Source organism: Ursus maritimus, unplaced genomic scaffold, assembly GCF_017311325.1.
Source record: "Ursus maritimus isolate PB19 unplaced genomic scaffold, ASM1731132v1 scaffold_13, whole genome shotgun sequence".
Classification (NCBI taxonomy): domain Eukaryota; kingdom Metazoa; phylum Chordata; class Mammalia; order Carnivora; family Ursidae; genus Ursus; species Ursus maritimus.
In genome coordinates, this window is record NW_024423675.1 from 58,685,406 (window position 1) to 58,698,075 (window position 12,670).

A 12,670-nucleotide genomic window follows, 5' to 3' on the forward strand; every position below is an offset into this window, starting at 1 on the left:
TACTTAGGGGGAACTGATGAAAGAAAAGTACCGTTACCTAACTTGTCCAAGGTCTTCAGCTAGTAAATGGAGAGATGGCATTCATCCCGAGGGAACCTGGCTCTAGAGTCAGAGCAGGTGGGTACAAGGTGACACAGAGCACAAGGCTACACAGTACATATTACTGAATCTAAGTCTTGGTTTGCTCATGTGAAAATGAGGATCACACAACACCTACTCAGAGAGAGGCTGTGAGGATTCAATGAGATCATATGCACACAGCGTACGTGGGGGGTAAGCATGCAACGGACGCTGCCCAGTGGTTCCTGGTCTAACCCAGCGGTTTCCAACTGGGGTGGGGAGGTGGGTTTGAGCCTGCAGGGGGCACGTGGCAGTGGCTGGAGACATTCTGGTTGTCATAACTGGGAAAGTGGTACTGGAATATAGTGGGTGGGGGCCAGAAATGCTGTTAAATATCCTACAATGCACAAGAGAGCCCAGGCAACAAAGAATTTTCTGGCCAAAAAGGTCAATAGTGATGAGGTTGAGAAGCTCTGGTCTAATGTATTTGAATATACTTAAACATTTTTTTTTTCTAAATAAGAAGTTACCAAAACAAAACCAAAGGAAGGAAACATCAGAAAGCCCCAGATTATCATACTTATTTTACTGAGGGAGTAGATATGTGAGTATATGTATGTATATGTGTGTGTGTGTGTATCACCTAGCAGTTCAGGCAAAAAATGTAGACACAGGTTAAGTCAGAACTGGGTACAGGAATGCATAGATTTAAGAGAAACATAAGGGATGTCAGAAGGTGATAACTAGTGACTCACTGTGCAAGTAAAGGTGAAGGGGGAGCCCTCAGATGGCCCCCCCACCCCGGTGATACCTGCCCAGCTTGGGCAGGTGAGGTCAGTAGTCAGCACACTACATACATATGGGCAGGAGCAGCCTGCGGTATGGAGACGGAGGTTCAGTTCTGGAGTCAGTGTTTTCTCAGTACATTCCTCTTATTACCATATTTTTAGCTACATCACTTTAGCATAAATTAACTTTACTGACTTTTGAGGATTTGTATCCTAGCCTACAATCTTGCAGAACCTGTTGCATATCTCTTCATTACCTCCAATAACTTTTTTATTCACTTCACTGCACTTTATACATAAAGTATCACCTGCAAAAATGCAATTTTGTTCCCTTCCTTCCTTGGATTTACAGTATTTATTTTATTCTTGAGTAGTTATTGAAACATAACTAGTATTAAGATAAATTGTAATAGTAAAAATATCCTATTTCTATGCAATACTTAATTTTTAATAAAGACTCATAATTTTCTACTTATAAAATTGGTTTTAGTTTACACATTTATTTTTAGACTCACCCACTCTCAAAAAGAATTTGAGGCTACTTACAATAAAATTGCTGGCATAGTAAGTACAAAGAAAACAATAAAGGTGAAAGACTAAAATTACAAAGAAAAGGAAGAGAGAAGAAATGCTATTAAGTAATCCTTGTTGAAGGCTACTAAAGGAATTAAACATGAAACTTAGCCTAGAACTTCTAAGCAACCAAATCACAGAAGGCCACACAAGAAATCTGACAGCTCTGTCTATGGGTAGGAGCCCCCCTGAGGCTGCTCTCGTGCTTTCCCCAATTTCTCACTGGGCTCTGCATCCATCCCCCAGCTGCTGTGAGTGCACAGTGCTAACGGCTCACAGATCTGGAATTGCCTCCCCTGGTAGGTTAGGGCTCCACTGTGCCTAGGAGGTGGCCAGAGCCAAATACCGGCCACACAGGTGTACAACAGGCTGCTCCCTTGACTGACTCTGTGGGACAGTTTGTGTCCCAGAGCTCCCCTTTTCCCTGCTACCCTTTGACCCAGTGGGTCTGAAGTTAGTCTCCAGGCAGAACAATATCCCTGCTTAGCTTTTCCCCCCTTGCTTTATCCTGCTTCCCACACCACTCTTCTGAGAGCACTCAATATACCACTTTCACAAAAATTCTTACCTCAATCTCTGATTCCACAAAACCAGACCTAACACAGAAGAGTATTAGTTAAACAGAAGAATATAAGTCTTCTGACCATATGTCCAAAGGATTCTCAAATACAAGATAACATACAACAGAAATAACCTCAATATCAGATTTTGAAAAACACAAAGGGATGAAAATGGCTTTCTTATGTGAATCCACCCATTTTACTAAGATCGAGATTATTTCACATGGAAGTCAAGGTCTCGACAACTGTCAGCAAGGATAGCTGAAAGCTTCTGAAATGTGATCCTCAAAGGTCAGGCATGGATGCCTCAAGTTCTGACCTTTTCTTTATAATGTCACGGGTGTATCATCATTAATTCATCTAAAATTGTATTGACAGTATGCTTTAAATTTGTACCATGTTTAGGGATAACTTGCTCCATATGCGGTACTCCTAGTATGCAAAATTAGATATAAACTAGATATAAACTATATGAAGCTCTTAAAAATTAAAATGTATACAAATATGTCAGAATATACCAACTTAGTCCATAAATACTGGGTTATAATCATAATAGTTACCTTCCACTAACCGCCTCCAAATGCTAGATACATTATTTCACACTGATTATCTCTATTTCTCAAAACAATCCTTCAAGGGTGACATTATTGCCCCAATTCGGGATATATTAAAGTTCAGCCTATTAACCTGACCAAATTCTCATAAGGGGCACATTCGAATTCCAGTAGGTCTAGCTTCCTTTAAAATATTTCCAGTTCTTCCACTAGAGTATGCTGTTCCTATCATGCTAATCAAAAGAGCCTGTTGCAATTCTCCTTTTATAGTGACTTACCTACTAAGTTCAAGTACAGTATGGTGGTTAGACCTAAAGCCTATCTGTTCTGTTTGAAGTATGTTAAAGATTTATTTTATTTGAGAGAGAAAGAGAGCATGTGGTAGGGAATGGCTGAGGGAGAGTAAGAGAGAGTCCCAGGCAGACTGCACTGAGCATGGAGCCCGACTCAGGGCTTGATCTCACAACCCCGAGATAATGACCCTGAGATCATGACCTGAACCAAAACCAAGAGGCAGATGCTTAACCGACTGTGCCACCCAGGTGCCCCTGTTAGAAGTATGTTAGGTTATGAGCCCCATGACCACAATTTTAAAAGAAAAAAAATGACATAGAATTTTAAGGTTCTAGCTAATAGCTTAGTAGTTCTCAAACTTGAGTAATGTGAAGATCAGCTTAAAAAATTACTGTAGAACCCCAGAAATATGTGGATTCTCAGGGGTCTAGAGATGTCAGATTGAAACAAGTCTTATTTGCTCATGGAAACATTTTTTAGTCATGAATTTGCACTGCAAAAGAAATATTTTGTCTTGTCATTGGTAACATAATTTAACTCAAAAGTGAAATGGAAATACAAAATTTTAAAATTCTAACTTTAACTCTATATACTATAAACTCTAGGAGATTAAGGCATACTACAGTAAGCCAAATAATCTAATTTTATGACTCTAAGAGGTTGCATTTTCTGTAGATAGAAAAGAATTTGGGGTTCAAATTTTGGGGACAGTACAGAGAAGTTAATGAGAGTTTGGTAGAATTTAGGTCAACTAGCCAGGACAGGATTGTGACAGTTCCATGGAAGTAAAAGTTCCGCCATTAAAGCTTGATTATAAGTTAGTCTAAAGACCAATAAACAGAGGGGATTACAGATTCTCACAGGAAAAATCCGAAGTGGTTATAAATAAGTTCTTCTTGAAATACCACAAAAGAAGTGCCCGTATTTAATTTTCAGGATTGGTTGAGAATAAGTACTGAATTTTAGTAAGTTTCTTCGAGCATCTATAGAGAATTACACTCCCTCTCTCAATTCCCCAATGAACCTGCCTGTACCACTACTCTGACACTTAGCATGTTTTACTTGTAGTGTGGTTATCTGTGTTCATGACTTTCTCCTCTTGTGTTTAGCAAGCTTTAGCCAAAGGGACAGCCTTATTTTAATCTTCTCTATAAAATTCTTCCCCTTTCTCACTTAAGAAAATAAAAATTTTAAAAATTTGCTCAATACAACTATCAGTCAAATATTTTCTGGCTTTCCTCAGAGTATTCCTGATCTGCTCTAATATGGTAAAACTACTTCAGAGCAGCACAGAATTCTTTTAGAACCAAAATTTAATCATTTGATTTACTGTTTTGCTTTATCATAATATTCTCTCTCCTCCTTGATAACTGCTTTCCTAGATTACAAATAAATTTGCTGCATATAACATTTACAACATGATGAAAAGCATGTAAAGAAAACTGCTGTGAATGTTTAATTTGCCAAATAGCAAACATCCCTCAGTAAAGTGAACCAAAAATACAGCTAGCTTTTTTCCAAGTAAGTTTTTTCTTGAGGCCTTAATCCTAGAGGATAGAACATTTAATCAACTACACGTCTATCTTACCCCAAAATCAAAGATAAGGCTGGTAACAACCTCTAAACACCATCAAATGCCCTCAACTAGGTAATGAAAACAAAGAGAAACTTTCCACTAAAAATATTCTAAAATCAGCCTTGGTAAAATTTGAATAGCTTAAAGACTCTGGATTATGGCAATAACCCTAACTATAGAAGTCTGAAAGTAAAGATCTTGGTTTGATGTATTTGGGTCTGACACTATTCAAAATGTTATATACACACACATGTGCGTTAACAAGAAGAAAGCAAGCAAACACGGTCAATTGGTTTTCTTTATTACAATGGCCACCTGTTCTAGGACAGAAAATACCTGAAAGCACAAATATGTTAAATCTAATGATGGCCTATAAGACATCTCCAGTCATCGAATTCAGTCTAGGATCTAATAGGGTCTATTATTTTGGAAGAAGTCATTTATAATGTCTGACACCTTGAGATGCTAAAAAGAGGTTGTACCGAGAATGAGTTTTCTGAGCCTGACTCAGAAAAAGCTGAAAACTGTTATGTAAGTGGAAGATGGACTGAATTCCTATAGCTCAAAAGCTCAGCTAACTGGGGTGGACAACATGGCAGAGGAAGTGGAAGGTGGTAGCAGAGAATATGGAGACTTCCCAGACCATGCTTTAAGATGTACAAGTAGGTCTAACACTATTGTTTGGGACCCCACTCTAAATATATAATCTGTATCTAAATCTAAAAACCACATTATACAATTTTTTCATGCTATTTACTTTCCTTAATAAATCTCAAATGACATAAGGGAAACTTTACAAGACTTTATCTTGGAGAGTTTCAGCAAGCAAGGAGACATCTGTTCCTCACCAGCTATAAACTCCCTGAAGGCAGACTCCATGTCAGGCTGGGCCCCCCAGTCCCGCTCTGCCTAAGCCCAGGTCTTTACATGTAGTAGCTGCTCAATACACATTTGACAAAAAAAATAGGTGAATTCTTATAATATATGTCCTGTAGTGACTTATCCAGTAGTAGTTTTGCTAAAATTGACATCACTGTATTGATTTTTATTTTTGGCAGAGAAACTTTGTAATTAACTCTCTTCTGTAATTAGCACATAATAGTAACAGCCTAGTTTAATATCCAGCTATTTTACACAAATGATTAATCACAAGTAACACTGCCAAAATAGGGTCTTTCAAAAAAGTGGAGAAAGGACTGGAAGAAACAGTGGAGTAGGAGGATCCTGAGCTCACCTCATCTCACGGACACAGCAAGAGAATGGCTACATCTGTGCAATTATCTCTAAAACTGACCTGAAGACCAGCCGAACAGACCTTCCTGGGAATCACAGAGAGGATGCAACACTGGAAAGGGGAGGGAGGTCAGAGATACAGTTGGGAACCAAACCCCCAGTGAGACTAACCACAACGAGAGGGACAACATAAGCACAGAGAATCGAGAGGATGGGACCCAACACCAAGCACCCCAGGCACAAAGCCATGACAACTGGCTTTGAAAACCAGTGAGGCTTAACTTGGGGTACTTTAAAAATCAGGGCGATTAGTAACTCCAGGAGAGCAAGAGGGCATAGGAAACTTAGTTCCCACCCTTAAAAAGCCAGCATAATAAATAACTCCATCCAAGACACAGCACAAAACTAGCAGTTTGAAAAGTGACTATGGTATACATGAAAGAGATTTACTTACTAATCTCAAAATGTGCACTAGTGGAGCAAATCTTTAGATCTGAGAAAAAAGTGCTGGCAGACAACATTTCTCATCCTCTCTCTCAGCCTAGACAGCTGGACATTTGTGGGAACCAGCAGTAACACTTTCCACCTGTCTAGCTAGCACTGCATGCCCCTCCCCATGTTCACCTGGTGGACCGGCCCCATCTAACCTGCCTGCATTGGCAGGCATCCCTCCAAAGTGGCTCTTGCCCTACCACACACTGCAAACAGCCCTGGTAGCGAGCGGGACCACTCCAAAGTGACTTCTGCCCTGGGGAGGGGGAAAACCTCAGTGTGTCCACACCTCAGTGTGTCCAGTTCTAGTAGCTGAGACTTCCAGCTGGCTACGCAGAGACAAAGTCCTGCCATCCAGTGTGTCCACAGCTGTGGCAGAGGCAGACTGCAAACACCTAGTCTGACTGCTGACCTTGCCCACCTACAAGCCCGTGCAGTCTTCAGACAGGCCCCTCAACAATGCAAGGACTGAACCCTGTCCAGTGCACCCACAGCATGCAAAATGGATCACTGCAGCTGACCGGGCTGAAGACAAATGTGGCTCAGTCACAACAGTAGGGCGTATGCAGTCCACACAGGATACCGCCCTGGAGCACCTGCTTCTGGTGACCAGGGGTCATGTGCTATAGGGCACCACATGATTTCTCCTACACTAGGCCATTACTTCCAAGACCAGGAGACTTGGCTGACCTCCCTAATCCACAGAAACAAACAGAAAGCTACACAAAAATGAAGAGACAGGAATATGTCCCAAATGAAAGAACAGGACAAAGTCACAGCAAAAGACCTAATGAAATGAAGATAAGCAAAATGCCTGATAAAAAAATAAGAGGAATGGTCATAAAGATATTGGACTTGAGAAAAGAATGGGTGAACCCACTAAGAACTGCATCAAAAAGAGAGAAAATATGAACGAGAACCAGTCGGAGATAGAGAATTCAATAACTGAAATAAAAAGACACAATAGAGTGAATCAACAGCAGATTAGGGGAGGCAGAAGAATGGATCAGTGATCTGGAAGACAGAGTAATGGAAAGCAATCAAACTGAACCGCAAAAAGAAAAAAGAACAAAAAATGAGAATAGGTAAAGGGAACTCAGTGACATCAGCAAGTGTAATAACATTTGCATTATACAGATCCTAGGAGGAGAAAATATAAAAAGGAAGAAAACTTATTTTTGAAGAAATAATAGCTGAAACCTTCCCTAATCTGGGAAAGGAGATATCTAAATCCAGACAGCACAGAAAGCCCTTAACAAGATTAACCCAAGGAGGTCCACACCAAGGCACATAATAGTCTATGGCCATACCATTCTGAATGCCCCCGATCTCGTCTGATCTCGGAAGCCAAGGCACATGATAATTAAAATGTAAAAAAGTAATAAGAGAGAATGTTAAAAGTAGCATGAAAAAGAAACAGTTACATAAAAAGGAAACCCCATAAGGCTATCATCTGATTTTTCAGCAAAACCTTTGCAGGCCAGAGGGAATGGCAAGATACATTCAAAGTGCTGAAAGGAAAAATCAAACAAACAAACTGCAATCAGGAATATTCTACCCAGCAGGGTTATTATTCAGAATTGAAGGTGAGATTGGGGCGCCTGACAGCGGTTAAGCGTCTGCCTTTGGCTCAGGGCGTGATCCCAGCGTTATGGGATCGAACCCCACATCAGGCTCCTCCTCTATGAGCCTGCTTCTTCCTCTCCCACTCCCCCTGTTGTGTTCCCTCTCTCGCTGGCTGTCTCTATCTCTGTCCAATAAATAAATAAAATCTTTAAAAAAAAAAAAAGAATTGAAAGTGAGATAAAGAGTTTTCTAGACAAACAAATGTTAAAGGAGATCATCACCACTGAAACAGACTTAAAAGAAATGTTAAAAGACACCTGAGTGGAAAGAAAAGGTCATAACCAGAAGAAAATTATGAAAGAAAAAACTTCACAGATAAAAGCAAACTTCTAACAATCCAGTAGAGTAAAAATCACTTATTAAGTCAGTATGGAGGTTAAAACACAAAAGTATGATTAAAGGAGGTTAAAACACAAAAACCAAGGGATTTCACTTTTTACAAAATAAAAAGATGTAAAATATGATACCATATGCATAAAAAATGGTGGGGGGAGTAAAAACTTAGTGCTTTTAGAATGTGTTCAAACTTAAGTAATCATCAACTTAATACAGACCGCTATACACATAAGATGATATATAGGAGTCTACTGGTAACCACAAATCAAAAACCTGCAATAAATACACAAAAAATAAAGCAAAGAAATTCAAACATAACACTGAAGAAAGCCATCAAACCACAGGGAAGAGAGCAGGAGAAGAAGAAAGGAATAGAGAACTATAAAAACAACTGGAAAACAGTGAACAAAATGGCAATAAATACATACCTATCAGTAATTACATGTATACGGTCTAAATCCTCTAATTAAAAGACATAGGGTGATTGAATGGATTAAAAAAACAAGATCCAACTATATGTTGCCTATAAGAGACTCACTTCAGATCTAAAGACACATACAGACTGAATGTAAAGGGCTGTAAAAGCATACATTCAAATGGAAGCGAAAGAAAAACGTCAGGGTAGCAATACTTATATCAAACCAAAAAGACTTTGTAAAATGAAGACTGTAACCAATGACAAAGAAGGGCACTACATAATCATAAATGGAAAAATCCAACAAAAGGATATAACAATTGTAAATAGCTATGCACCCAACATAGGACCACCCAAATACATAAAGCAATTATTAATAAACAAAAAGAGAGAAACTGACTATAATACTATAATAGCAGGGGACTTTAACACCTGACTTACATAAATGGATAGATCATCCAGAGAGAAAAATCAACAAGGAAATGGTGCCTCTGAACAATACAATAGATCAGAGAGCCTTACAGATATATTCCATTCAAGAACATTCCACCCCAAAATAGCAGAATACACATTATTTTCAAGCACACGTGAAACATTCTTCAAGACAGATCATATGCTGGGCCACAAAACAAATCTCGATAAATTTAAGAGTGAAATCATATTGAGCATCTTTTCCGACCACAACGGTATAAAACCAGAAATCAATTACAGTAAAATATATGGAAAGAACACAAATATATGGAGGCTAAACAACATGCTACTAATCAATGAATGAGTCAACCAAGAAATCAAAGAGAAAAAATACATGAAACAATGAAAATGAAAACACATCAGTTCAAAATCTTTGGGATGCAGCAAAAGCAGTACCAAGAGTGGTTTACAGCAACACAGGCCTACTTCAAGAAACAAGAAAAATCTAAAAACAAAACAAACAAAAAAAAACCCACAAAAAACCCCAAAACCAAAAAACTAACCAAACAAAAAAACCAAACTAACCATACAACTAAGACAGAAAAAGCAGAACAAAGCCCAAAGCTAGCAGAGGGTAGGAAATAATAAAGATTAGAGCAGAAATCAATAATATAGAAGCAAAAAAAAAAAATCAACAAAAACAAGAGCTGATTCTTTGAAAAGATAAAATTGATAAACCTTTAGCCAGATTCATAAAAAAAAAAAAAAAGAGGACTCAAAATTAAAATGGAGGAGAAAAAATAATACCACAGAAATACAAAGGATTATAAGAGCATATTATAAAAAATTATACGCCAACAAATTAGACAACTTAGAAGAAATGGATGAATTCCTAGAGATCAGATAATCTTCCAAAACTGAATCAAGAAGAAATAGAAAATTTGGACAGACCAATTATTAACACAATTGCATCAGTAATCAAAACTCTCAGCGATGAACAAAATTCCAGGACCATGGCTCTACAAGTGAACTCTACCTAACATTTCAAGAAGAGTTAATACTTAGTCTTCTTAAACCATTCCAAAGAAACAGAAGAGGAATGAAAACTTCCAAATTCATCCTACAAGGCCAATATTACCCTGATACCAAAACCAGTCAAAGACACCACAAAAAAGAAAACTATAGGCTAATATCTCTGATGAACAAAGATGCAAAAATCCTCACAAAGTATTAGCCAACCAAATTCAACAATACATTTAAAAAACATTCACCTCAATCAAGTAGGATTTATTCCAGAAATAGCAAGGGTAGTTCAATATTTGCAAGTCAGTCAGTATGATATATCACATTAATAAGATAAAGGATAAAAACCGTATGATCATCTCAAAAAGTGCAGAAAAAGCATTTGACAAAATACACCCATTCATGATAAAAACTCTCAACAAAGTGGGTTTAGAGGGAGCATACCTCAACATATTAAAGGCCATATATGAAAAACTCACAGCTAATATCATTGTTAATGGTGAAAAACAGAGCTTTTCCTCTCATCACTTATTCAACATAGTACTGGAAGTCCTAGGTGCAATCAGACAAGAAAAAGAAATAAAAGGCATCCAAATTGGTATGGAAGAAGTAAAACTGTCACAATTTGCAGATGACATGATATTATATATGGAAAAACCTAAAGGCTCCACCAAAAAACTATTAGAAATGAGAAATGAATTCAGTAAAGTAGCACGATACAAAATTAATATATCGAAATTTATTGCATTTCCATACACTAATACCACAGTAGCAGAAAGATTAAGAAACCAATCCCATTTAGAATTGCACCAGAGAGAATAACATACTTAGGAATAAACTTAACAAGGAGGTGACCACCTGTATTCTGAAAACTATGAAACACTGATGAAAGAAACTGAAGAGGACACAAACAGAGTCTATACTCACAGACTAGAAGAAACAACATTGTTAAAATGTCCATACTACCCAAAGCAATCTATATATTCAATGCAGTCCCTATCAAAATACCAGCATTATTTCATAGAACTAGAATAAATAATACTAAAATGTGTATGGAACTACAAAAGACCCCAATAGCCAAAGCAATCTTTTTTTTTTTTTTAAAGATTTTATTTATTTATTTGACAGAGAGAGAGACAGCAAGAGAGGGAACACAAGCAGGGGGAGTGGGAGAGGGAGAACCAGGCTTCCTGCCAAGCAGGTAGCCTGATGCAGGGCTTGATCCCAGGACCCTGGGATCATGACCTGAGCTGAAGGCAGACGCCCAACGACTGAGCCACCCCAGGTGCCCCTAGCCAAAGCAATCTTGAGAAGGAGCAAAGCTGGAGGTATCATAATCCCAGATTTCAAGGTATACTACAAAGCTACAACAATCAAAACAGTATGGTACTGGCACAAAAAAGACACGTAGGTCATGAGAACAGAACCTCTGTTCTCCACTCAATCTTTGACAAAGGAGGCAAGAACATACAATGGGGAAAAGACAGTCCCTTTAATAAATGGTGCTGGAAAAACCAGACAGCTACATGTAAAAGAATTAAACTCAATTTTATTACACCATACACAAAAAAGACCTAAAGACCTAAATGTAAGACCAAAACCGTAACACCCTTAGAAGATAACAAAGGCAAGTAATCTCTTTGACATCCCCATAGCAACATTTTTCTGGGTATGTCTCCAGAGGCAAAGGGAAACAAAAGGAAAAATAAACTATTAGGACTATATCAAGATAAAAAACCTTTGCACAGCAAAGGAAACCATAGAATCAAAAAGACATGAAATAACAAATGTTGGTGAGGATGTGGAGAATAAGGAACCCTTGTGCACTGTTGGTAGAAATGTAAATTGATGAACCACTGTGGAAAACAGTTCGGACATTTCTCAAAAAATTAACAACAGAAATATCATATAATCCAGTAATCCCACTACTGGGTATATACCCAAAAAACCCCACAAAAACACTAATTTGAAAAGATATATGCACCCCTGTTTACAGCAGCATTATTTACAACTGTCAAGATATGGAAGTAATCCAAGTGTCCATTTACAGATGAGTGGATAAAGAAGGTGTGGTATGTATGTATCACACACACACACACACACACACACACACACACACACACAGGAATATTACTCAGCCATAAAAAATGAGAGCTTGCCTTCTGTGATAACATGGATAGACCCAGAGTGTATATGCTAAGTGAAATATATCAAACAGAGAAAGACAAATACCATGCTTTCAATTATATATGGAATCTAAAAAACAAAACAAATGAACAAACAAGACACAAAGAAATAAACCTAAAACAAAGACTTAACTAGAGAACAAACTGGTGGTTGCCAGAGGGAAAGTGGGTAAGAAGATGGGTAAAGTAAATAAGATTAAGAGGTACAAACTTCTAGTTATAAAATAAGCCATAAAGATGAAATCTACAACATAGGGAATATACTCAGAAATACTGTAATAATATTGTATGACAGATGGTGACTACACTTATTGTGTGAGCACTGAGTAATGTATAAAATTGCTGAATCAATATGTCACACACCTGAAACTAATATAATACTGTATGTTAAATTGTACTTCAATAAAAAAAGGTGGAAAAAAATTCACAATAAAATGTTTGATGTAACTTGATTTAGAGGTTTTTTTTTTTTTTTTTTTTAATGATTTTTTATTATATTATGTTAGTCACCATACAGTACATCCCCGGTTTCCGATGTAAGGC

At 37.8% G+C, this 12,670-nt stretch overlaps 1 protein-coding gene across 1 annotated transcript in view; it reads right to left on the reverse strand.

The window, feature by feature from the left end:
• The window catches only part of TFB1M (transcription factor B1, mitochondrial), a 68,440-nt gene that overhangs the window by 19,853 nt on the left and 35,917 nt on the right, over positions 1 to 12,670 (reverse strand). The window lies entirely within an intron of this gene.